The 27,832-nt window shown below is 36.8% G+C and overlaps 2 protein-coding genes across 5 annotated transcripts in view; one reads left to right on the forward strand and one right to left on the reverse strand.

The window, feature by feature from the left end:
* The window catches only part of LOC137402030 (fatty acid desaturase 6-like), a 38,619-nt gene extending 31,059 nt beyond the window's left edge, over positions 1 to 7,560 (reverse strand). Inside the window, exon 1 of one of the 3 annotated variants that reach the window (XM_068088507.1) lies at positions 7,508 to 7,560. The gene's annotated coding sequence lies outside the window, so the exon portion shown is untranslated. Of the gene's footprint in view, positions 1 to 933; positions 1,025 to 7,507 lie in introns of those variants that run through there. The other 2 variants (XM_068088515.1, XM_068088499.1) reach the window with 2 other exon arrangements.
* A 570-nt stretch (positions 7,561 to 8,130) lies between these two features.
* LOC137400192 (PP2C-like domain-containing protein CG9801) overlaps positions 8,131 to 27,832 on the forward strand; it is a 33,866-nt gene continuing 14,164 nt past the window's right edge. Inside the window, exon 1 of one of the 2 annotated variants that reach the window (XM_068086530.1) lies at positions 8,131 to 8,225. The gene's annotated coding sequence lies outside the window, so the exon portion shown is untranslated. Of the gene's footprint in view, positions 8,226 to 8,640; positions 8,935 to 27,832 lie in introns of those variants that run through there. The other variant, XM_068086522.1, reaches the window with a different exon arrangement.

The following is a 27,832-nucleotide window of genomic DNA, read 5'->3' on the forward strand; positions in this document are numbered from 1 at the left end:
CCTAACAATTCTTAAAAGATTATTACATTATTTAATCATAAGAATAATTATTCGATTTTATAGGATTATTATCAGATTTAATTATAAGAATAATTATTCGAATTTCCAAGATCAAAGTATATAGTGAGTGATAGTGTGCAATATGTTACTGTTGTTACTTTTTTAAAGATTTTGCTGATGATTTGGTTGTGCCCGATACCGCGGTACTGCCAAGCCGTTTTAAATATCTACAAAATTAAGTAATACATTTTCTTATAAATATACAGCTAATTCTGTGACAACCAGCTAAAATCTGTTTAGATTTTTGAATTCAGCATAATTTTTTGAATAGAAACACAGAAATCTAGATGAATATCACAACCTTTTGATATTGGTTGCTATGACGTTTTGAAATGTAAACAAAATTGGGCATTGGTTTTCGTTTCTCAAACTTTAACACCAGTTTTCTCAGAACTATGTTTTCGCACTAATGGTAAACGCGCATTCAGTTTATTGACCATAAAATCTGCTGTAAATAAGCTAAAATCAAAATTTTTTTTGCAAAATAACTGAAAATTTTCTCTTTCTGCTAATTTAGATAACTCCATATCTTACAATCCCGACTTAACCATGGTGTCTGTGATCATGACCCATATTATAATCAACTCTCCTGCTTTCTGTATCTGGCCTCTGGCCATCTTGAATAAAAGAAAATACACACTGTTATCGCTAAATCAGACAGTACATTGATTGTTGCTATGTATGATGAGTTGCTATGTGTTTGATGAGACTACAAAATCTTTGGCGATATCCCAAGATGTGCGAACCGGAGAGTTGACATAATGATGGGAGGGAGAACTATGGAGGAGCATGACTAGACTCTCAGAACAGTACCACAAAGAGCAAAGGATTTCGGTATAACATTCAATAGGAATAAATGCCAATTCTCCAAACCTGAGCTAGAATTTTACGGATCCATCTATGCATGAAGAGGACTACAACCGTCAGTGAAGAAATTGGCGATAAAAGAGTGTCCACCTCAAAAAAACAAAGAATCAGTGCACAGCTTCCTGGAAATGACAGGATAGGGAAGGGTAGAGCACGTTGCAACTAAAAATGCATTTTTGGCTATAAAGTTTAACTAAAATATTGGAATATAATTTAAATAACCACATAGGATGCAGAAATGTTTTACATACCCTACAGTATGAAAATATTTGATGGATTTAATAATTCACAATTTTGCGAAGAGTCAATTCCGCTAATTATTAAATTCCGCGAATAATTAGTTCTATTTTTAAACACAAAGGAGAATAACTACTGCCTCAAATTAAAAACTAGCCGCTAGGCAGAAGTGCTAAACGTAGCTGAATTTCAAATTTTTTTTAAAAATCATTGCCAGGGCTTCGAGTTAACCCCATTGCCAATGCATCACACTTCTTCACAAAATTATTCAAGGTTTTCACAAGTTATTCGGCATGGCGTCGTCATCGCAAAAATCTCTCCTATAGTTTTTACATTGAAATCAACTCCATCAACCTCTAATACTAAAGTTTATGACGATAATGATTCTGATCTGGACATTATGGTATGTATTTGATTTGCAGTGCAAATACATTTTTTTATATTTAAATGCATTAGTTAATTCTCTTGTTTAATGACTGATCGCTTTCATTCAATACTTCAGCTAATGTTTTTGTACTTCTTTTACACTTGTTAATATTTTTCTTGTGTGTTTACTGCAGATTGAGAATAAAACAGAACCTATTACGAAAACTAGAGAAAAGTAGTAATAGTCAGCAAGGCAGGAATATTGGCAGAGAATCAACCAGTCAACCTAGACCCTTTCATCAACAACAACTCCTTGATATCCCTATAGCAAACATGATTATATTATATATCTCTATATATATTCATATGTAGAGATATATATATTCAGAATATATATATACATATTTTATATATATTTTTTAAAAGATTTTTAGAGATATTTATATAGATATTTTTATGTATAGATATATTACCGTATAATTTATTACAAACTTGTGTACAAATAAGATATTTCAAATACAAATAAAATGTTACAAACAATGATTGGAGTACATAAAAACAGTTTGGCCCATATGGCGGTTGTCTGGCAATAAAACTAAACTGATACTCTTACGTATTACGTAGTTATTTTGGTAATAGCAGCTCTATATTGCTGTCACTGTCTTGGGTAGATGTTGAAGGCAATTCTCTCGCTTCTAAATGGCTGGTAAAACAGTTAGCATCAGAACTCTCCTCATGGCAATATTCTGCCGGTTGGCCAAAAATTTGTGATTGTAAAAGCATTCTTGTTCCTTTTTTAAAACAAATATATTCTCATTAGCAGCTGCGGTCACTTCTATCTCAATTTCAAGACTTCCCTGAATGATTGGTGATCTTCTAGGTATGACATCCACCACCCTTGCAGTCATTGTGCCTCCATGTATGATGAAAAAGCTGCTTACTCTACTTATTTCACGGGGTAGATGACCAACCGTTGCGCAGTCTGCGTTTACTAGCTTTACTGCAAATGGGTCGTGCAGATTATTGGACTCTCTCACACTAAAACAACGAAGCGGTAGGGATGGAAAAAATAAATATTGCGTTTTACCAAATAACCAAAGTAAAATTCAATTATTAATTTAATAAATGGTTTTGAAAAAACTCATTACTTACCACAAGTTGTTGGTTTCTCAAAGGCCTCCAAATCGATGAATATTGGTGAAAATCTCTGAACGCAGCGAGAAATTTATAGCTTAGAATGTTCGACTCGTAGTTGTAAGCTAAATAGCAACCTAAACGCGGGGTGTACGCATGTGAAGGGTTAACTCTATTGCTAGCCGCAATAGAGTTAACCCTTAATAGAGAGTGATTGAGTTAATCCACGACTAAATTAGTCCGCGAATATGCATGAAAAAGGCATTTTGCGCGAAACTTGACTCCGCGAATAAATTCATCTTGTAGGGTATGTATGCCAAATGCTAATTATGTTGGTTGCATACTTTGGAAAAAATTACAAACGTACTAATTGCATAATTTGTGTCAATGTGCCCAGGTAAGGGGAATGTTAAAACATCCTATGGGTTACATTGAATCATCCTTGACTTTCATAGTAAATTTTAGTTTTAAAACTGTGTTTTCTTGAAATTTATTTTCGGCCAAACAACTCAAATTTCCACTGATTCTCTAAGCAAGAAAAACTTGAAAAGAGTTGGCTATGAACTTTAGAACAATGTGTACAACAATCATGACAAACAAGCTTCCAAACACAGTACAACAAAGCATATAAACATGTTGATCTAAATATCAAACTTTTCTTTCTATATGTTAAAATTTGCAGTCGTGATATCAATATTGTCCAGAAATTCAAGAGCTCAAAACTTCAACACTACTCAAGCTGTTCCCCTCCATAAGAATAGAGAGACAAGTTTGAGACACGTTGCAACTTGCCCCTCTATTTTATCATTAAAACATGTTGCAACTTGCCCATACCCTTTGTGTTTTAACGAGCCCCAAATGACAAAGAGTAACCAAAATGTTTATCCCAACTATGGATGATGTAATCTCATGAAGTTGGTGGGTACATTGTGAAGAGAACATGTCTATAGCTGCCTCCAGTGACTTTTGATAACATAGGATGATGTACAAAGAAGATATGCAATTCTCTAAATTTGGATATAAAAATAAAAGAGCAAAAATTTACAAATAAATTTTACAAAATCATGGCTCACTTAAATTGCTGTTCTTTTCATTTTAAGCAATCAAGATATCTCATAAGATAACCTAGAATGATGACCTAGAAAGGTCTTTAATTAGTGAGATAAGAATTCAAAATGATGTGAACAAGCAAGAAATTTGAGGTGTGTTTCAACGTGCCCCGCATTGCAGCAAACTCCACTCTCCCCTACCTCTTGAAATGTATCGCACAATATGCATCCATCACTTCACCATTGCGAGAACTCGACAAACAAAACACCAGATTTAGATGAACTCGAAAAGAATGCAAAACATTTGAGGAGATTAAAAAGATTGCAAGCGACCACACAGTGGCGTAGTTTGAAGCAGACAAAGATATTGTCCCAACCATCAGACCACAGAGAGGGGTTACGACCAGTCCACTTCATCAGCTGCGCCATGATGGATACTGAAAAGCACTACAGCCAAACCAAGCAAGACGCCTTAGCCGCCAAATAGTGCAAAAAAAAGATTTAGCATGTACTTGCTGGGAGCTTCCCACTTCAAAATCATACCATCACACAAACCATTGATACACATGTTCCACAATGCAATTGCCAAAATACCACCCCAGATTGAGAACTGGGTCATGATTATGCTAAACATAGATTTCGAACTCAGGTACAAACCGGGAAAAGATGAACAAGATCCCATAGACCAGACATGACTCGGAGAGACGCGCACTGACTGTGAATGAGCTAACAACAATTGAAGAGAACGATGCCACATACAAAAAAAGATGGCTGACACCCAGAACTCAAAGAGAAACATCAAAGGACACTCACTCAGTATTTGAGATTTTGCATTATGTCGACAGACCTTTGCAGGAAAGTGGGCTATTCCATTTGAGCCTATGTTTTATGAGATTACCAAGATCAAAGGATCCCGGGTCCACGGCCAAAGACTAGCAGACAGAAAGAAGCTGTGCCATGACGCCAGCTGGTGGAAACTGCTTTCCGAGATCTGTTTGAATAACTCAGAACAAGGGATAGAAGTACATCTCGCAACCATACTTGATGAACCAAGTGAAGATGAGCCAACAGATAATGCCACCCTATCACTCACATCTAGTATTGGAGAGATCGAAGACAGAGCACCCAATATCACTTCGAGCGCTGTAAAACCGAGCCAGATGAACTCCGATACACCTCAAAACCGACCCAAACACAGGCCGACTGTCCTGATCGACCATGAAGAAAAGGCAGCTACCGATGCAAGTCAGAACCAACTACATTGTGCATTGACTCTTAAAATGCACAATGAGTTTTGTATATATATTGCATTTTGCATATATATACATTGCATTTTTTTCGAGTTAGGGAGTAGTGTTACGTGAACAACTGTTTTTGTGTGTGATAATCACTATATTCATCGTATATCACTAAGATTACAGCAAACATACTATATTCATTTCTCCCATTTTCTATATCTGGCCTTCAGCCAACTTGACCAAAAGAAAATATACGCCGTTATAGCTACATGTAAATAAGGCAATACATTGATCGTTGCTCCTATATATAATACAGGTATATGTATATCCACATCTACCAGCTAGCCTTCCAGTTTATAATCATCAGTGTAAATTTGTTGTCACTAAATATCAGTGCTTACAAGCTGTAGAGTGTGTTGGTTATATACCTCTTAGCAAGAAAAACAACAAGACAATTATTGCTGTTATATTGACATTTCACTAAAACTGAAAGGGAATAGAGTCAGACCACAGGATATACATACATGCATTATGCAGTTGCTTGAAGATATTAAGACATCGACAAAGAATGGAGTAAGACCAAAAGATATACATACGATGCTCACAATGGGACGTACAGATAGCAAGCCACACCAGCAACAAGACCTCTGAAGGCATCCAAAGTCCAATAATAAAGCGACAAGCTAATTAGTGTGATATTACTCATACCGAATGATACCCTACCCATCCCCACAACCCAATTGACAATGTATTATAGTGTTTTCACATGTTTACATACTTCATGTTTCATAGTAGTTCTGTTGTACATTTTGTTTTATTGCTCACACCCTATTTAACATTCTTTATTCTTGTGTTGTAGAGAGCCATGGTGACGGGCTCCACTCTACCATCTTGGGTTACTTATTCAATAAACAGTGACTAACAAGTTAACTCTCTTACACAACTACCAATAACAACCAAATACTAATCGTCATAACATTACAATTAGGAACTCCAAAATGAAAAGATTCAACCACAGAAGATGAGCTAATCGCTTATCAGAGAAACCACGAGATGTTGAAATTTACTCCCCTCCCAACTAAAACCAGACATTGACAAAATAACTTGAATATGACGTCTCATTAATCTTGTGAAGTCCCTGACGAACACAAGCGCCATCAGAAGCAATGTTACACAACTACAGCATTCGCTCCACTAGAACAGCGCTCGTCTGATGACGTACCTAAAGCCAGTGCTCCCTCTATGACCAACTTCAGCAACCTAAAGACACAACCCTGAACACTTGTACATTTACCCTCAGGATAACCAAATGCCTATAAAAGAGAACACTTATAGTAGTTCATCTTCTTTTGACATCAACACCTTGTAGACGTACAAGACTGAGCTAAAGAGCAGATACAGCTGTTTGGAGAGTATTTTTTGTATTACTTAGCTTTTATTACTTCTTGTTAACTTTATTTTATAATTTTGCTACTCATGTATTAGGTTTTGGTTTATGAGAATAAAGAATATTTCTATTGCTACATTAAGCTCTGAGAAATAGCATAGTTAGACTTGCACTAAAGATCTGGGTCAAGTCCTATAAATTGAACTCTCAACTCTTGAGAGCCATAACAAAACAAGGCGGCTTGCCTTTGAGTAATCAATAATAGAAACATAGTCTGGATAAAGCGAGAACATAGTAGTTACTAATCAATAATGTTAGTGTGGTGTTCAAGTGAGTTAATTCCTTAAATACCACACATAACACTGCGCTGCATGAGTAAAACTAATTTTGCCATGTAGTGGAAGTATCATGATGTTGAGTTAGTTTTTAGAATATGTTACCTGTTTTATCATTCGGTAAAATGCATCCTCTAACACACTAGCTAAATAATCCTTAATATGGCAATAACATATGAGGTCGATATATATGACTAATCTACCCAAATATAAACTTTAGCTGAAACTGTGAACCAATGACTATTTTGGCTTTTAACATGGCTTAGAAAAACTCTACACACTAGTTTCAGCGTGGCAGTTATTGCTGGGTTTTAAAAATAGCCCCTAAAACAAAACTTTACATTTTTTCACTAGAATATTTTGGCTTATCTTAAGTGATCTCCTTTATATGCCACTAAAAGTGAATATTTTAACAGCTTTCTATCTAAAACCATAAGAGACATTAAAAATCCTACAAATAACTACTCAGCTAAAGCACTAGAAACTTATATAGGCCTATATAACAAGTTAAGCTTGCACTACTGACTAACATTAAACTCAATTACTCGAAAAATAAAAACCACTGACAAAATAAATTAAATCATATGAGGCACACCACTTCCACATTGTCTAGTGTGAAGACAACTACGAGGTAATATCTGAATGTCCGTATTGAGGTTACAACAGTATGCTAATATTATCATGAATACTGCTTGAAACGATTGAATGTACAATTAACTACTGAGTTACTAATATTACACGTTTTACAAAAAAAACAGTCGTCATTAGCAAACAAAAACCAAGATACATAAAACAAAAAATACATATTTGATATTGATGCAGGCGAATACTTACTAGGTATGCTAAAATCTGGGAGTCGATCGTAGCAACCTGCGCTGAACTTTGTACTCAGGTATCGATGACCTCTAACATTAATTTGAATAGCCAAAGGTGCATAAAGTTAAAAGTCTGGCCAGCAGGCTTGGCAGAAGTTAATTTATGCAGGTATATCAATTACAGTATGTAAGCAGTATTACCAAATTTTAAAAACATCAAACAAAAAAATTAAAATTTTTGGCAAATAATATTAGTTTTACTATAAATTAAAGATTTTTACAATCAATTACCAAAATTATGTGAGCGCTTTTATTAAACAAAGGCTCGCTTCACGAACTTTAGTTGTACGCGAGACAGCTAATTGCTGAAGAGAGCAAGGCGAAAACCCATAGTTTTGTAGTCACGTGTGACAAACATTGAAGCACGCACTACAACCTAAACTCTCCATCTAATAACGGAATAGTTGTGGTCCTTGTAAATTACATGTATAGTGGATAAATGTCTTCCGTGGAAAGCCATATGCATGTGGTATGAGCACTACTACTGCGGGCGGAATAGTTGACGCCCAATACAAAAAATTTCCGCTGTATTGCGATTCAGAGTCTCCGGATTGAGCGATGCAGGATTGAAAAACTTTCGTTTATTCGAATAAATTCTTTTTTTCAACAAAATGCAGATGTATATCAACTATTAATTATGTAGAGCTAGTCCGGTTGCACAAACGTAAGTTTTTCTGGTAAGAGTCGTAACTTTCTATTGTAATATTTTAGCTTGTCCATACTTAATAGAAGATTTGGTTGTAAATGACTACCAAACGCCTCTGTAAGCCAAACTTGGAAACTTGCGTTTTATATTTGGCGACACTGCGCCTAATTGAAGTTTCAGTCATGTTTTATTGTGACTTCTGTTATATTTATTTGTTGATGCGCACTTTAGTACGAATTCATTTGCGTGAGCCATTATCATGTGTGGAAATAGAAGGTTTATTTTAAACATAATCGCTCTGCATCCACACATAGGCCTACATCAGCGTTAAATTTGTTTTGTCATCTTTTTCTATTTTTGATTCTGTCTAGTTTATACGCTTAAACTAGACATAGTCAAAAATTATCGTTTGGCTTATGAAGAAAACTGGCAAGAGTGGGGTGGTGAAGAAAGCTCGCAAGAGTGGGGTGGGGACAGCCCCTGGCTCTAGTCTCTGCGCTTTAACTAACGCTACAACCTGCTGAACCCAACAGGAGGGAGCTGAAACCAACTCACTTGTGCTCTGCTGAACCCAACAGAGTGCGCTGAACCCAACGCTGCTGACTGTACAACCTGCTGAAACCAACAAGAGGGAGCTGAACCCAACTCACTTCCGTTCTGCTGAAACCAACAGATTGCGCTGAAACCAACGCTGCCAACTGTACAACCTGCCAAACCCAACAGGAGAGAACACAACTCTTGTAAGGATAATTATTTAATTATCCAATTTAGTTGTAGTAATTTTGTGTGAGCTTGCTGTTAGTGACGATTATAAACGATATTTCTCCAACAATAACGACTTTATTATAGTAATACTAATCATACGTTTAATTCAAGAGTCACAAACCCAAGCTGAACTGCCTAAAAATTAGTGGCAGTATTTATATTACATAAGCGATTGGCCTAGAGATTGACGGTTATCGTTCAAACCGACCAATCATATAGTCTTGCTGATTGCCGAGTTTCTAAGAGTTTTCACATTCAGAACAATAAAAATTATTGTTAGACAATGAGCCATTGCAGTGTAACAATCTAAACACTAACAAAAAGACCAGAAAATTTTACATATACTAGATAAGGAACAGTAATCGTAACAAAACAGTAAGACATATTTTGATAATAAAAAGGGCTAATTACCAAATCTTATCTTGAGGAAACGTATGAATAATAATGGAAACAATATTGTTTAAGTAGCTTAAACAACTAATACTTAATTGGAACAGAAACTAGATTATTCTGTGTTGATGTAGCCATGAATCAATGGTAGGTCACCTACTGGCAGCAGAGTGTGGAATTGCTTGTGAATGACTAATAGTTTCTATTTGGAAAGAGCCCCCCTGATAAATTCGTCATGGTTCTTGACTTTATTTTGAGAACATAAAACGTGAAACGGAATATAAGAATACACGAGATCGTTGGGAGATAATACGAGAAAAAAGATAATTGACCGATCAGATCATAACATGAAATAAACAATTTGTCGATTAGTGTTCACTGAGGCATAATGCATTGTTTTTCAAACCGCCCCCGCAATATGTATGCCGATGTTTTGTGTCAGGTGCTGGTGTTGTACCTTCCCCAATGGCTTCGTCAGGATGTTGGCTAGGTTATCGCTACTTGGTATATACTGATATTCAGCATCGTCACGCTCGCGGATGAAATGATATCGTACATCTATATGCTTTGTGCGTTTCATCTGACCTGGACGTTTTGTTGTGAGTGCTATAGCACCTTGATTGTCACAGTAAATGAGTGTTTTAGGTGGTTGAGCGATAGAATGTCCTAGTGATACGCAGAATTCACGTAGATAAATCATCTTCTTCACAGCTTCAGCAAGAGCAATGTATTCAGCTTCACACGATGATAGTGCGACAGTTGGTTGTTTCCTGGTTCTCCAACTAATAGGAGCACTGCCGAGTGTGAACATATATCCAGTGGTTGATATTCAGGACTCTTCGTCTCCGGCCCAGTCTGAGTCACAATAGCCAGTTAAATTTCCATGACTTTGTGTAAACGTCAGTTTGTAGTGTTTGGTTGCTTGGATATATCGAAACAAGCGTTTCAGTGCCTCAAGTTGAGGTTTCCCAGGGTTGTTCAGATATTGGGATAACTTGGAAACTGTCCAACAGATATCTGGTCGAGTGGCCGTCATGAGGTATAAAAGACCGCCTATGGCTTCTCTATAGGGAAAACTCTTCGTGTCGTCAGTTTCTGTGTCATTGTTAGATAGTAGCTGGATTCCCTTCTCAGCAGGTGTTGCTGCCGGTTTGCAGTTTTTCATTTTAAACTTGCGCAAGATCTCGGTTGTGTAGCTCTCTTGGCTCATGTGATAATGTCCCTTCTCATCAAAGGAAAAGTCAATGCCGAGGAACCATTTGAGTCTCCCTCGGTCGTACATGTGAAATCTCTTGTTCAGAAGCTTCTTTGCATAGTCAATCATTGTTGGTTTGTTGCTCGCAATGATGATGTCGTCGACCCAAAACAGAATCAGAATTTGGTTTCTGAGATCAGCTTTTGTATAGATACATGGGTCACTTAAGTTTGGAGTGAATCCATTTGATGTCAGGAATTCTGTCAGAGTCTGATACCAGTTACACCCACTTTGTTTCAGACCGTAGATAGATTTTTTCAAATGACAGCTTAGGTTTGTGCCATCTTGTGTTTTTTCCTCATAGCCTTGTGGTTGCTCAAGATAAATCTCTTTGTCTATGGGTGCATTAAGATATGCTCCCTTGACATCCATTTGATGGAGTTCCAGACTTTCATTAGTAGCCTTTTGCAGTAAGGTCCGAATTGATGCGAGTCTTGTGGTAGATGAGAAAGTTTCTTCATAGTCTATCCCCTGAGTCTGGGAATAGCCTTTGGCCACATGTCTGGCCTTATATTTCACTTGGCCAGGGGCTTCACCTTGCTTCAGAGCATAAACCCAACGTCCTTGGGTTTCATTTCTGTTTGTAGGTAAGGTTTTGACTTCCCAGGTTTCATTTTCTTTCAGAGTGTTCACTTCAATGTCCATTGCTTCCTGCCATTTGTCTCTTTCATTAGATGTTATGGCTTTTTTATAAGTGTGAGGGACATTGTATATTGCCCTGTATGCATAGTCAACATCGACTGTTTTGTGAACATAGTCGGATAAATATTTTGGTTTATTTCTTTGTCTGTTGGGACGCAGTTTGATATTTGTAAGGTTTTCAGCAGGTTCTTGTGGTATGGAATCACCCCTTGGTGTGTCATTTCTGCTCTTGTTAGTGTGTTTTGTAGCAGGTTCTTGTGGTATGACATCACTTCTTGGTGTGTCATTTCTGCTCTTTGTTTTTCCGTCACCAGGTCCTTGTGGCATGACATCACCTGCAGGTGTGCCATTTCTGCTGGAATTTGTTTGTTCTTTAGGTTCTTGTGATATGAAATCACTTAGTGTGTCATTTTCGCTGATATTTGTTGGTTCTTCAATTAAATCGTCATCCATATCCGAGGCTCCAGTTTTATGGACCTGAAGATCTCTTGAGGTTATGAGTGTGTTTTTCTCTGTCAACACTATGTAACTCTGACTTCTTGCGTGTATACCTAAGTAGGTACCAGGTTGGCCTCGGTCCTGTAACTTCGTTTTGTGACCCTCTGAATAATAGGTGCATGATGAGCCAAATAGATGAAGCTACCTCATGTCTGGTTTGATACCTGTCATCAGTTGAAAAGCAGTTGACCCGGTTCGTCTCTGATAACTTCTGTTGCGGATGTATTGGGCATGACGAAGTGCGTAGGGTCACAAGTTCTTAGGCAAGTTTGCATCTTTAATCATTGCTCTTGAGCTTTCCATGAGTGTTCGCCAAGATCTTTCAACTTTACCATTCTGGTAAGATGAGTATGGGGCTGTGGTAGTGTGTTTAATTCCATATTCTCTCAATACGGCTGTGAAAGATGCACCAATGTATTCCCCTTCTCCATCTGAATGGAGCTCTTGGATTTTTTCAACTGTTTCAACATCTGTGATGAACTGCTTCAGGGCTGTTGTGGCATCATCTTTGTGACGAAGTGGGTATGTGTGTATCGTGTTTGAGAATTCATCCATGAAGTTGATAGCAAATCTGTGGCCTTCCTTAGATGTCGGAGATATCGGTCCACATAGATCTGAATGTACTCTTTGGAGAGGCTTTGTCGCAAGGATCTGATGTTCATCTTGTTTGTGTGGTTGTTTGGTTATCTTTATTTCTAGGCAGGTGATGCAGGTCTTACGGTCTTTTGTGTGATCAGCAATTCTCATGCCATTGGTCACCTCCTGTAGTTTGATTGTCTTTACGATTGGCATGTCCCAAAGTTTTATGCCATTCATCAAGTGACTTCGTTACATAGGCAGAACTCTGTTTCTCACTATTGTTTGTTTGTAGGAAGAACAGTCTACCTTTGCTTATGATTGGGAACTCTGTGTTTCTTGCAACTAGGATGTTTCTTTCTGGTGAGAATGAGATTTTGGCTCCGCATGCAGTGGCTGCATGTACTGAGAATAAGCTTTGAGGAAAGCTTGGGGCGTAGAGTGCATCTTTGAGGAACATGGTTCTCCCCTGATTCTGCTTGTTTATGATTGTGTATTTGGCGGTTCCACGAGCCTTGATGATCTCATTTGATGAGTGGCCATCGGCCATCTCAATAAAATGCTTTGTTGGCTGGAAAGTGTGGTCAAAGTCAATGAAAGCTTCTTTGGTGTTTATTACATGGCTTGTTGCGCCACAGTCTACTATGAGTTTGAATGATTCGGAATCCTGGGATGAAGGGTTTGTGGTGCTGAATGCATCTATTTTGAATGCAAATGAGCCGTCGTCATCATGTGTTGCGTTGGCAGTATTTGACATGAACTGTTGTTCCCTTTTATTTCTGCGGCAAACTATCTCCACATGTCATTTTAGGTGGCAGTGCCCACATTTCAGTTTATCTCTGGAGTAGCACTGAGATGCGTTATGATTTTTTCGTCCTCATGCTTGACAAACTTGGCTTGGAATATTGTGGAATTTTGTTGGTTTCTGGTTAGAGAATGTTCTGGAAAGATTTTGGTTCCTTGTCGGCCTGTGTGTGCTAACAGTCATAGCAGTTGCGGGTTGACTTCTTTGCTGTCGATCAAAATTTGTGAGTTTGGCTTTGAATTCAGCGAAAGTTTCAGTTTTATCAAGTTGTGTATGTATAACAATGAATGATTGATTGATAAGAAGAAGGGAGGCCTTTCAAAATCATGGCTTTTATCAGATTGTCACTGATTGTTTCATTAGCTGCTTTCAAACCAGTTGCATAATTTTCAGCACGAATTAGATATCCTGAGATGTCTTCAGCTTCATTCATCTCGATGGTAGTGAGTTGTTCATACAGTGTTAATACTCTTGGTTTTTCAGTGGATATGTAGTGATCACATAAGATTTGTAATGCCTTACGTTCGACATTACTAGCATCTCGCATGATAAGTTGTAAAGAGCGTTCGTCTATGTATTGAACTAACTCAGCGTAGGCTCGTTTATTGTGCTTATCAAAATCTGTATGATTATCTACATCTTCTTCTTTTGGCAAAATTGACTGATGAACAAGTTCATTTTGAGTGTACAAGTGAGCAAGGAATCTGGTTTCTCAAATGTTGTAGCAATTCATGTCACTATTGAAATACAATCTCTGCAGTAGTTCATTTTTACTGGCCCTGGGCCCACAACCTGTTGATGTAGCCATGAATCAATGGTAGGTCATTGACTGGCAGCAGAGTGTGGAATTGCTTGTGAATGACTAATAGTTTCTATTTGTAAAGAGCCCCCCTGATAAATTCGTCATGGTTCTTGACTTTATTTTGAGAACATAAAACGTGAAACGGAATAGAAAAATACACGAGATCGTTGGGAGAGAATACGAGAGAAAAGATAATTGACCAATCAGATCATAACATGAAATCAAAAATTAGTCGATTAGTGTTCACTGAGGCATAATGCATTGTTTTTCAACATTCTGACACGTAACCATGAACATAAAAAAGTTCTTCAAAAGAGCGAACAGTAAGAAAAAAATTATAAAAGATTGGTCACTGCGTAAAAATCTTAATACATGCCGTCTGTTATCTTTTCTAGGTCAACCACTTTCCCAAAAATCCCTTCTCTATATATATCGCCTAAGTCACCTTTCCCTTTTTCGGTCTATTATGCTTTTTTGCGCCGGTAGTCCGAAGCGCTTTGATGAGCCTGACGTCAGTGGGACCGATAGCATCCAAATAAGACAATTCTTTGGAGTTATTCCCCCCACGGCTTTTTGCATGGCCACCACTCCTTTCATAGAGTTTGTTCTTTAGAATATCTCATTTATTTTTAAGTTTACAACACTTAGGTTGTTTGAACTAATTTAATTAATATTGGATCAGACACTCGTGAAGGTGCCAATCTATAAACAATGCCAACATTCACCAGTAGAAGATACATCTTTATTTCTATAAGTTCAACATATTGAATACACAACTAACAAAATTCTAAAAAAATAATAATAGTCCGTGTTAAAAATATCCAATGACACCCTTACACAAACAGTTGTCTATGCTCTTCCGTTGAGTCTCGCATGTCTGCGAGTCTCGGCAGTCAAAGCCATGACGGTTCAAAGAGAAGAAGATTCAACGGTTAAAAAAAAAGTGCTTTATTAATAAAAAAAAGAACAGAAGAGTCGTTGAAACGGTTCTCTTTTATAGATGTCTCCGGTAGCCTGTAAGAAGGTACAGGATTTAGGTTCTCAGGTCCTGTTCTTTATCTTGTAGAGAGCTGGTATTTGAGGAGACTTGTGAAATTGTGAGATTACTGCAAAATTGTGTAAAGGTATTATGTGTATGACTGATTTGTATTTAGCCTACTATTTCATAACATCGAAACCTATCAACTGACTATGACAGATCTAAAACACAGAAGGACAAAGGTGTTAAGTGTGAGCATTTATATAAATGTTGTATCTGAGTTTTGTGGAGTCTTGAAACAAATTAGGGCATTTACACTATATGGTACAATTGGCTTCTACTTACAAACCTTTCTACTTACAAAACGGCTTCCGAAATGAATTACTTTCGTAGATAGAGATTCCACTGTAATTTTATTTGTAGGTTTGCTAGACCCACCAAGATCAAACTCAAAAGAGCGTAATTAACTTCCTCGAAAAAAATTGTATAAGCTCCATATATTTTTTTTTTATCTAAATATCTGCAGCTTCATTTTTATACACGAATAGACAGAAAAACATATAAAAGAAGACAAATTTTGTGTTTAATATATATAGATGTGTGAGTTCCTCTACATACGATACGATATCACTTTCTAGAAAGAGCTCATCTTTAAATCTTTGTAGTTGTTGTAAACTAACTTGCTAGGGGCCTGTCAACAGTTTTGCACAAGTTGATCTAAGCTCTGTAGCCCTGCATTCTTTTCTATTTAAGAGTGTATATTTTCTATTGATCTATCCATAATTTCTCTTCTTGGTTGGCCCTTCCTCCTTGTAAGATGTGTAATCTTTCAACAGTTTTTTTACTGTCGCTGACTTAGGTCGTTCCCATTATTATGTACTCTCCCCTTTCGTTGTTCGACGTAAAGTTAAACTGTGAGAGGATTTCCAGCCATTTGCACCAGCTGTTCTTTGATCATGTGCTGTCCAGAATAACCAAGTTAATGAGGTGTGGTCTGTCCATATAACTGTGGCTTGAAGTGCTCCACCACACATGATGGCCAATATTTCACATCAGATAATACAGCAATTCTGCTGCTCACGATATATAGTCTTGAAGTAGTAGAAGACTATCTGGTCTTGCATATTTTGTTTCAAACAGATGATGGCTTCAAAGCGTATTGCGCTGGCATCTATGCTCAAGATGAATGATAGCTGATAGTCCAACTAAGCATCTTTCAAGGTTAATTAGTTCAGTTTCCGGTAGTTAAAGCAGAAGATCCATCTGCCATCTTCTGTACTAACATTACTGGTGAACTTTTGGCACTCTGTACGTTAATAATAAAGTGTGTTCCTTTTAGCTCACTTGAATTTCTAACTAATTCCCAATGGCCATCCTGTGTCGATGCTGGCATTGTTTGATAGATGCACTCTTTTCAGTTAGTGAGATTCATGTTCAACATGCCTTGGGCAGCAGTGAAGGGGTAGCAGCTCAGCCTTTTGCTTATTGGCTTAGTGCATGATGGTCTGATGTGTCTTTCAGTGTTGAGGAGAGTCCACCCTGGCCATACTGTCAGTTTTATGCAATACCTATCTAGGCTGGACTACAGGTTGCAATGTTTTTTTAACAGTTAGTTTTATGGTGTGGGCTGTCACTTTGTACAGACCTACAATTGTTCCTTTTTTGATTTATATAAAAAGGAGGCAACTACGTTGCCATGGTTTGAAGGAATTCTTTCGACTAGCACAGCTGCCACTTTTATGGTAAGGTCATGCAGGTCAGTATCATGACGTTTGCGTGTGGTTGTAACTCTACAGTCATAATAGTCTGTACTCTGATTTCTAAAGGCCTGTGTTGGTCCCTAGTCGGTCTCAGCTGGACACAAAATCCTTCCCAATATGCAAAGATGCCCTCTGAAAGTCAAGTTGGCTATTAGATAAACTCCATCAGGAAATTGAGCACCAATAGTAAGCTGTTTTGTAAGCTGGTGTTAATAAGTCTGATTACCTATTCTTATATGAAGTTTGGTCTAGCTTTTGATGGGTGTGATGAGCGGGTAGTCGCACCATAAGCTAGCTTTTGATGGGCGTGATGAGCGGGTAGTCGCACCATAAGCTAGCTTTTAATGGGCGTAATGAGCGGGTAGCAGCACCATAAGCTAGCTTTTGATGGGCATGATGAGCGGGTAGTCGCACCATAAGCTAGCTTATGGTCATAGTTTTTCACTGTTTGGTCTCTAGCGATGGGGTGAGCAGCGCCAAAGCTATCCAAAGTTGGCTGACAAAAAAGTAAATATTTTCTCCTGGTCAGAACTTCAGCCTCTTCAGTATCAAATGTGCATGCCTTTTTCAGATGCCATATTTTAGACTTGTTCTTGACAAGTTTCATAGTCAGCGTCAATTAGCCTGTTTCTAACATCTCCTTTTAGGCATAGTGCGAATAGAAAGTTTCATTTGGGGTTAGTCCACTTATTGTGATGGGCTCTTTGAATGTCTGTAAAATTTTTCAACACTCATTATAATGTAGCCTATTGATAGTTTGTAACTGGGATTGCTTGTCTTGAGCCTACGGAGAAGGTAGTATTTCAGTTATAACGGTTTCGACTTTGTTTTCGCTGTCGCTTGTGTCAATCCTAGACATTGTCATGTTTTAGAAATAATTCTACCACTCCTTCCAGTAAAGAGAATTTTCAGTTGCCTAGTTGGGCACTTTGTAGGTCTGCTTACGACATATAAGTGTATTTAAATAGCTGATAAGGAAAAAGGGATGTCCACATTTAATGACACTCAGTTAATAATCATGAGCAGCTGAAAGCGATAATGGTAATACGAGACTTTATTTTTTGCTGTTAGTTTCCACCAATTTCGCCACCGGCGTTGGGTACTTTGTCAGCGAAATCATTGAGTCAGAGTATCTTGCCAATTTTTCTGCTAAACAAGTGTTTTTGTACTGACCACTCAACTGCCGTTTACCCTGATGAGTCCATTGTATTGGGCCTTTGGCATATTTTTAGTTAGGCAGATTGTTAGTGTCGCTACTATAAAATAGCAACTCACTTGTGCCTTCGTTCACTTTTGAAAGTCATTATAATCTTCTTTAACTGTTCATTGGTTAATCAACAGTGCTGGCTATATTAAGCTATGTATTACGACTGTTCATTGGTTAATCAATAGTGCTGGCTATGATGAGTTATGTATTATGACTGTTCATTGGTTAATCAACAGTGCTGGCTATGATGAGTTATGTATTATGACTGTTCATTGGTTAGTCAACAGTGCTGGCTATGATGAGTTATGTATTATGACTGTTCATTGGTTAGTCAACATGTTTATTCTGCGTACAGATACTCGTATTATGTAAGTTCAAAGTTAAGTTATTTGTTAAGTTGGTAAATTGCTTCCCCAAGCTCTAAGAATCGTTCATTGCAATTTCATCATGCTATTGAAATAGTGCCAAAGTGTATTGCTGTATTAAAAGCTATCATATTTTATAACAGACAGAGTTGCTTCTGATATTAAAGTGGTAGAGAATATTGTTTCAATTATAGTGCAATATGAAACCCTTTGGAAAAGTAAGCCTAGTAATATATCTATTCATCATGTATTTACTATGGGTAGATAACTAATAATTACGAGCAAAAATTTGAGCCAATTGGATAAGGGCAGACAATACCAACATTTTGGAGTTGCAAGTATTGTTAGCTATGTTCAGCGTTGGCTGAACAGCTCCATTGTCATTTTTGAGCTGATGTTACTACGTAGGTATACACTAAGTTCCATTGTCACCTTTGAGCTGATGTTACTACGTAGGTATACACTAAGTTCCATTGTCATCTTTGAGCTGATGTTACTACGTAGGTATACACTAAGTTCCACTGTCATCTTTGAGCTGATGTTACTACGTAGGTATACACTAAGTTCCACTGTCATCTTTGAGCTGATGTTACTAGGTAGGTATACACTAAGTTCCATTGTCACCTTTGAGCTGATGTTACTACGTAGGTATACACTAAGTTCCACTGTCATCTTTGAGCTGATGTTACTACGTAGGTATACACTAAGTTCCATTGTCACCTTTGAGCTGATGTTACTACGTAGGTATACACTAAGTTCCACTGTCATCTTTGAGCTGATGTTACTACGTAGGTATACACTAAGTTCCACTGTCATCTTTGAGCTGATGTTACTACGTAGGTATACACTAAGTTCTACTGTCATCTTTGAGCTGATGTTACTACGTAGGTATACACTAAGTTCCACTGTCATCTTTGAGCTGATGTTACTAGGTAGGTATACACTAAGTTCCATTGTCACCTTTGAGCTGATGTTACTACGTAGGTATACACTAAGTTCCACTGTCATCTTTGAGCTGATGTTACTACGTAGGTATACACTAAGTTCCACTGTCATCTTTGAGCTGATGTTACTACGTAGGTATACACTAAGTTCCACTGTCATCTTTGAGCTGATGTTACTACGTAGGTATACACTAAGTTCCACTGTCATCTTTGAGCTGATGTTACTACGTAGGTATACACTAAGTTCCATTGTCATCTTTGAGCTGATGTTACTACGTAGGTATACACTAAGTTCCACTGTCATCTTTGAGCTGATGTTACTACGTAGGTATACACTAAGTTCCACTGTCATCTTTGAGCTGATGTTACTACGTAGGTATACACTAAGTTCTACTGTCATCTTTGAGCTGATGTTACTACGTAGGTATACACTAAGTTCCACTGTCATCTTTGAGCTGATGTTACTAGGTAGGTATACACTAAGTTCCATTGTCACCTTTGAGCTGATGTTACTACGTAGGTATACACTAAGTTCCACTGTCATCTTTGAGCTGATGTTACTACGTAGGTATACACTAAGTTCCACTGTCATCTTTGAGCTGATGTTACTACGTAGGTATACACTAAGTTCCACTGTCATCTTTGAGCTGATGTTACTACGTAGGTATACACTAAGTTCCACTGTCATCTTTGAGCTGATGTTACTACGTAGGTATACACTAAGTTCCACTGTCATCTTTGAGCTGATGTTACTAGGTAGGTATACACTAAGTTCCATTGTCACCTTTGAGCTGATGTTACTACGTAGGTATACACTAAGTTCCACTGTCATCTTTGAGCTGATGTTACTACGTAGGTATACACTAAGTTCCATTGTCATCTTTGAGCTGATGTTACTACGTAGGTATACACTAAGTTCCACTGTCATCTTTGAGCTGATGTTACTAGGTAGGTATACACTAAGTTCCACTGTCATCTTTAAGCTGATGTTACTAGGTAGGTATACACTAAGTTCAAACATATGTTTATCATAAACAAAGTTGTTTTATCTTTTTCAAATCCTTTTGCATTGTTCTTGATGAAATCTGTGAAGCTTGATGTTTTGTATAAGTGTTTTGTATAAGTGTTTTGTATAAGTGTTTTGTATAAGTGTTTTGTATAAGTGTTTTGTATAAGTGTTTTGCTATTTTACTCTCAGAGTGTCCAAAAATGTCCACATCTTCTATCGCCTAACAATTTTCAAGGTTTTCTAACTTTTCATTCGTTGATGGAATATGATTTGCTGCTAGGGTCTGGCTCCATTTCGTTTCAGGGCTAGTTTTTTATTTTCCTTCCTTACTAAGTAATTACTAAGCCAGCACTTCTTTCCTTCTTGCAACTCTCAGTGCAGATTGCTTTGCTAGTACTACCCAGCGTGACTTTTCTCCATATTCGTTCAAGGTCCTCCAAGTTCAAGGTTTTACGATGGTAATAAGTCAAACTGCTTTGATCCACGTTTTTCGTAGACTATTTTTCAAACTCGTAACCTAATTTTTCCTTGCAGCTCAAGAGAAGATAACTGCTGTCACTGTCTGATCTCTCTAATAATTATTCTCACTTTTATGTAGGAGAACACAACTCTAGATTCATAACACCTGGTACCACTCAAATCACATTTCATGCACAGGTTAATAGGGCAGGCGTTTATGAACAGTATATTCATTATATTTTGTTAGAACTAAAGACAGAAGTTTTTTATCAATAACAATTCCTTCATTTCTGATGAAGCTTGCTTTGGAGTGTCTCGTATATGTATATCTAGCATGTATATATAAATATACTAGCTGTGCCACCCTGCGTTGCCGGTGTAATAGAAGAGTATTTGGACAGAAAATAAATTTGTATCTAACATATAACAACATTTTCCATTCTAACTTTCAAACTACATATCATGAGACAAGTTTTTTGTCTTATAAACAATGAAAAATAGTGAGAATTTTGCTATTAGCCAGTTTAATAATGTGAGCGAACAGCTTCTCGTGACGTTATGCTATGACCCGCGTCATTCGCAAAGCAGTTAGGTTTTGCCCTGATATAATGACTTATATTGGCAGGCTAGCAATTCGACTTCCGTAGTCTAGTGGGCTAGGCATAAGACTGGTGAACGGCTTGGTCTGAGATCGAATCCTCTTAAGTTTTGGAATATTTATTCCAAGATTTTAAGATCTATAGCCGGATTTCTGACGACGACACACGGACAGACTGTGAGAAATATATATATAGATATATCTGGTGAAGTTGTTCAATCAAAAAGCAAGCGTAAAAGCAACAGTGGTTGAATATTTTCTTAAAGGTTGACTTGCAACAAAAATCACATTACAGTTATTTGGTATCATAAGATTCACCTTGTCTTACTCTGTTGTGTTGTAGGTGCAAAATATATGGGAATGTGATTACAAGCTCTTAAAAGCTCAAAAACGAACAATTAATCGCTGCCATCACGAGACCGCCGTAGTTTGGATTCGCTTTCCAAAGCGGCTCAAATAGGACGTAGTTGTTACAGGATGGTTTCTGTTTACACTTTCATGCAATTTCATTCGTCGAAATATTTTCACAAATATACTTCACGCATTCAATAAAACCATGTCTATTGTTCTTACGCGTCTGTTTTATCGTCATTGTAATGCTGTCACTTTTAGCACTGATATCTTATAACTTACCGAAAAAATTCGTTAAACTTTTTAACCTTAGCTCGAAGGATTACATATCATTGTCTGATAATCATGACGAGCCTGTTGGTCACCTGTGATAATCGAAAAGTGCTGCAAAAATTATTTGCGAAGTATTGGGTCACATGATCAGATTACGACTTGACGATTAGATAATGCCGAAACAAAACTTTAAAGTAGCGAGCATCTATATTTGATACGAGTCTTCGGTAAAACCCGAAGCGTTTGTCATAAACTAGTGCTACGATAAGTTTTATATTGAGCTTTTGATTGGCCTTTGAATTCATGTGATAACATCACGTGACAAGACCATAACCAAACTGTAATGACTACGTCAGATAAATAAAGAGATTCCAATCTACGGTGGCTTTGCGTTTGTGAGCTTTTAAGAGCTTGTAATCACATTTCCACGTATTTAGCACCTACAACACAACAGAGTAAGGCTTGGTGAATCTTTTGATCCCAAATAACTGTAATGTGAATTTTGTTGCAAATCAACCTTTAAGTTTTGAGTTCTTTCTAGTTAACAATTCAGTAATAAAGACTTTATGGATGTACAGATACATGTATAACTATATATGAGTAAGACTTTAGTCGCCCTCAATAAATGACTATTAGCTAAAGGAATGAGTGCTATCAGGGGTAACAAGATGACCATTCTTTGATTAACAAGATGAGCACTCTATGGTTATCAGCATAGCTACTCTATTGTTATCAATATAACCACTTTATAAATAACAAAATGACTACGCTATGGTTATCAAGGTACCGTAAGACCTCTAATTGGACGCGCTGAGAAATTATCAGCTTGAGCACCGACGCATAGTCTCTAAAAATTCTCACCCCTATTTGAAATAATTCTCAGTTCATTTCTTTAAAAACAGTTGCTATTTTGTTCTTTCTGGTTTCAGTTGTTCATGCTTGCATTAGATATCTGTCAGATTGTATGACAGTCATTAGATATCTGTCAGATTGTATGACAGTCATTAGATATCTGTCAGATTGTATGATAGTCATTAGATATCTGTCAGGTTGTATGACCATCATTAGATATCTGTCAGATTGTATGACAGTCATTAGATATCTGGCAGATTGTATGACAGTCATTAGATATCTGTCTGATTGTATGACCGTCATTAGATATCTGTCAGATTGTATGACAGTCATTAGATATCTGTCAGATTGTATAACAGTCATGAACATCTTACCTGCTACTGTGTTGTCAGTTGTATTTCAGTTGTTCATGCTTGCATTAGATATCTGTCAGATTGTATGACAGTCATTAGATATCTGTCAGATTGTATGACAGTCATTAGATATCTGTCAGATTGTATGATAGTCATTAGATATCTGTCAGGTTGTATGACCATCATTAGATATCTGTCAGATTGTATGACAGTCATTAGATATCTGGCAGATTGTATGACAGTCATTAGATATCTGTCTGATTGTATGACCGTCATTAGATATCTGTCAGATTGTATGACAGTCATTAGATATCTGTCAGATTGTATAACAGTCATGAACATCTTACCTGCTACTGTGTTGTCAGTTGTATTTCAGTTGTTCATGGTTGCATTAAATATCTGTCAGATTGTATGACAGTCATTAGATATCTGTCAGATTGTATGACAGTCATGAGCATCTCACCTGCTACCATGTTGTCAGTTGTATTTCAGTTGTTCATGCTTGCATTAAATATCTGTCAGATTGTATGACAGTCATTAGATATCTGTCAGATTGTATGACAGTCATGAGCATCTCACCTGCTACCGTGTTGTCAGAGACATTAATCTAGTCGAAGCATTCTAAGTTGTCTAGAATATAATTCCCATCAGGCAAGAAGAGCATTGTATAGCACTACTCTGCACATATAGGCAGCATGGTATGGCAGAGCCTACTACATGCCAGCTTTCTTATTATTAATAGGGAAGCCCAAGGACACAGAAAAACACTAGTTGACTTTTAATGATGTTAGATGATATTGTATATGCTATTAGATAAGGCTGTATAATGTTAGATGATATTGTATATGCTATTAGATAAGGCTATATAATGTTAGATGATATTGTATATGCTATTAAATAAGGCTGGATAATGTTAGATGATATGGTATATGCTATTAGGTAATGCTATATAATGTTAGATTATATTGTATATGCTATTAGGTAATGCTATATCATGTTAGATGGTGCTACATGATATTAGAGAGATTATGCATATAAAGCAGCACTTAAGGCATTGCTGCTCCGTGATTCACTCTTCAATGGGATAATTACTCACGCTTCATGTCGAATCAATACTGTTATCAACCTACCTAATCAATAGCTGAGACCTTTCTGCCGCGTTTGCTCAAGTCGGTAGTCGGGCCTTGCAGTCAGTCTGTGCAACTTATTGATTCGAGGTTAGTACGATCCTGACTATCATTCTTACTGTCTATTCTCTTCTTTCTTCTAAATTTTTTAAAGTAAGCAATGCCAGAACTTCAAATCACCTGAATATGTGTCTATTAGTTTTTTTTTTAGTGATTTGTTCTAGTGTTTGTATATAAGCGCTGACAGAAATGTGACTGGTAGCACCTATTATTCTCGAGACTCATCTGCATCCGGGTGTTTGGATAAATACTCCCAATAAGTTTCAGAAAAGATTTCATAAGTTTTACATATAGACGCTGTAACAGTCATGTCTGTTATAAACTTTTTATAGTAGAGTTTGGTGTTTTGGCTTCGGTGGTACTAATTGCTTCCTTAGATTCCTGGTAATAAAGCTGTTGTCTTCAATCTAAAATCAAGGGCAGCACCTTATGCTCACATTATTTAAAGACAGCTTATGAGTGAATACACTGTCTCAAAGTTATCGTGGTATGAGTGAGACTTGTACATGATATCTTACTCATCGTTTCTTGAGATGCTCTGGTGAAATCAGCGGTAAATGTACATGTTTGCTAATCAGGATTGCCCTGCAGTTTGATTACAAATAGTGTATTATGTCCGTATTAGGTTGCATATTTAAAACATGCTGCAGTTGTACTTTTTTGTTGATCATCTTTATTTGTATATAATTCACAGACAGAGGATATATAGAGGTTAATAACAAGCCATCGCGCATTCTGCTAACGTGATACGTGTACACGGTCTCCTGTCAGCCTCAGCTGTCTAACCTTGAACTGTAGCAAGGTCATTACTGTTACCTCTTTATTTCTTTACATTCATTCCTTTATATATAGTACACTCTCTACATACATCTATATATAGTACACTCTATACATACCTCTATATATAGTACACTCTCTACATACCTCTATATATAGTACACTCTCTACATACCTCTATATATAGTACACTCTCTACATACATCTAAATATAGTACACTCTCTACATACATCTATATATAGTACACTCTCTACATTCCTTTATATATAGTACACTCTCTACATACCTCTATATATAGTACACTCTCTACATACCTCTATATATAGTACACTCTCTACATACCTCTATATATAGTACACTCTCTACATACATCTAAATATAGTACACTCTCTACATACATCTATATATAGTACACTCTCTACATTCCTTTATATATAGTACACTCTCTACATACCTCTATATATAGTACACTCTCTACATACATCTATATATAGTACACTCTCTACATACCTCTATATATAGTACACTCTCTACATACATCTAAATATAGTACACTCTCTACATACATCTATATATAGTACACTCTCTACATTCCTTTATATATAGTACACTCTCTACATACCTCTATATATAGTACACTCTCTACATACCTCTATATATAGTACACTCTATACATACATCTATATATAGTACACTCTCTACATTCCTTTATATATAGTACACTCTCTACATACATCTATATATAGTACACTCTCTACATTCCTCTATATATAGTACGCTCTATACATACCTCTATATATAGTACACTCTCTACATACCTCTATATATAGTACACTCTCTACATACCTCTATATATAGTGCACTCTATACATACCTCTATATATAGTACACTCTCTACATACCTCTATATATAGTACAATATATATATACACCTTTATATATGGTACACTCTCTACATACCTTTATATATAGTACACTCTCTATATACCTTTATATATAGTACACTCTTTACATACCTCTTTATATAGTACAATCTATACATACCTTTATATATAGTACACTCTCTACATACCTCTAGACATAGTACAATCTATACATACTTTTATATATGGTACACTCTCTACATACCTTTATATGTAGTACACTCTACACATACCTTTATATATAGTACACTCTCTACATACCTTTATATATAGTACACTCTCTACATACCCCTATATATAGTACACTCTCTACATTCCTCTATATATTGTACACTCTCTACATACCTTTACATGTAGTACACTCTCTACATACCTTTATATGTAATAGACTTTATACATCTATACGCAGTACACTCTATACTTCTATATATAGTACACTCTCTGCTCTATATATAGTACACAATCTACTTACTTTTTACATAGCAAACTGTAAATTTCCCTTCATAGAAGTTGTGCTGCACTGAGGTTTTTGTACCGCTGGATAATAATCCATCCATACGCAAGGGTTGGACAACTCAAAATATATTTATAAAAACTCAAAACTTCATATGTTCGTAATATCTAACACACCCTTTAGTTCTGAGGGTTTAAATGAAAAACATAAAAAAACAAAATTAATCTCCAATTATTTGTGAACAGTGTGTATGTTTTACTCTGAATTTTTAAGCTATCCCTTCCTAGTAGCAGCCTATGCTGTAACTACACTATGATGTACCTACACTATGCTGTACCTACACTATGCTGAACCTACACTATGCTGTACCTACACTATGCTGTACCTACACTATGCTGAACCTACACTATGCTGTACCTACACTATGCTGTACCTACACTATGCTGTACCTACACTATGCTGTACCTACACTATGCTGTACCTACACTATTCTGTATTTACATTATGCTGTACCTACACTATGTTGTACCTACACTATGCTGTACCTACACTATGCTGTACCTACATTATGCTGTACCTACACTATGCTGTACCTACACTATGCTGTACCTACACTATGCTGAACCTACACTATGCTGTACCTACACTATGCTGTACCTACACTATGCTGTACCTACACTATGCTGTACCTACACTATGCTGTACCTACACTATTCTGTACTTACATTATGCTGTACCTACACTATGTTGTACCTACACTATGCTGTACCTACACTATGCTGTACCTACATTATGCTGTACCTACACTATGCTGTACCTACACTATGTTGTACCTACACTATGCTGTACCTACACTATGCTGTACCTACATTATGCTGTACCTACACTATGCTGTACCTACACTATGCTGTACCTACACTATGCTGTACCTACACTATGCTGTACCTACACTATTCTGTACTTACATTATGCTGTACCTACACTATGTTGTACCTACACTATGCTGTACCTACACTATGCTGTACCTACATTATGCTGTACCTACACTATGCTGTACCTAGCGTTGAGCAGAGTTTACTGTTTGACAGGTTTTATGTGTTGATGGGTCAGATTTCAAGCAGCCTGAACCTTTTTGACAACTGAGAGATAAGTTTCAGATGGTGCTTCTGCGGATTGACTGAGAACTTGAGTATTATTACTGCATTATTAGAATTTAGAATGTTATCAAAGCTTGTTGTAGTAGATAGAGGAGCGGAATACCGATTAATAACTAGTTTATAGTCTATGTATATCTTCAAATCTGTTACAATACAGGTCTTTACATGGCTATATTTGCGAATATTCTACTTGTTCAACATTTAAAAGATGTAGTTTGTTCGATACATTTTAATTACTATTGCGAAATGCAGTGCT

Source organism: Watersipora subatra, chromosome 1 (genome assembly GCF_963576615.1).
Source record: "Watersipora subatra chromosome 1, tzWatSuba1.1, whole genome shotgun sequence".
NCBI classification, from domain to species: Eukaryota; Metazoa; Bryozoa; class Gymnolaemata; order Cheilostomatida; family Watersiporidae; genus Watersipora; species Watersipora subatra.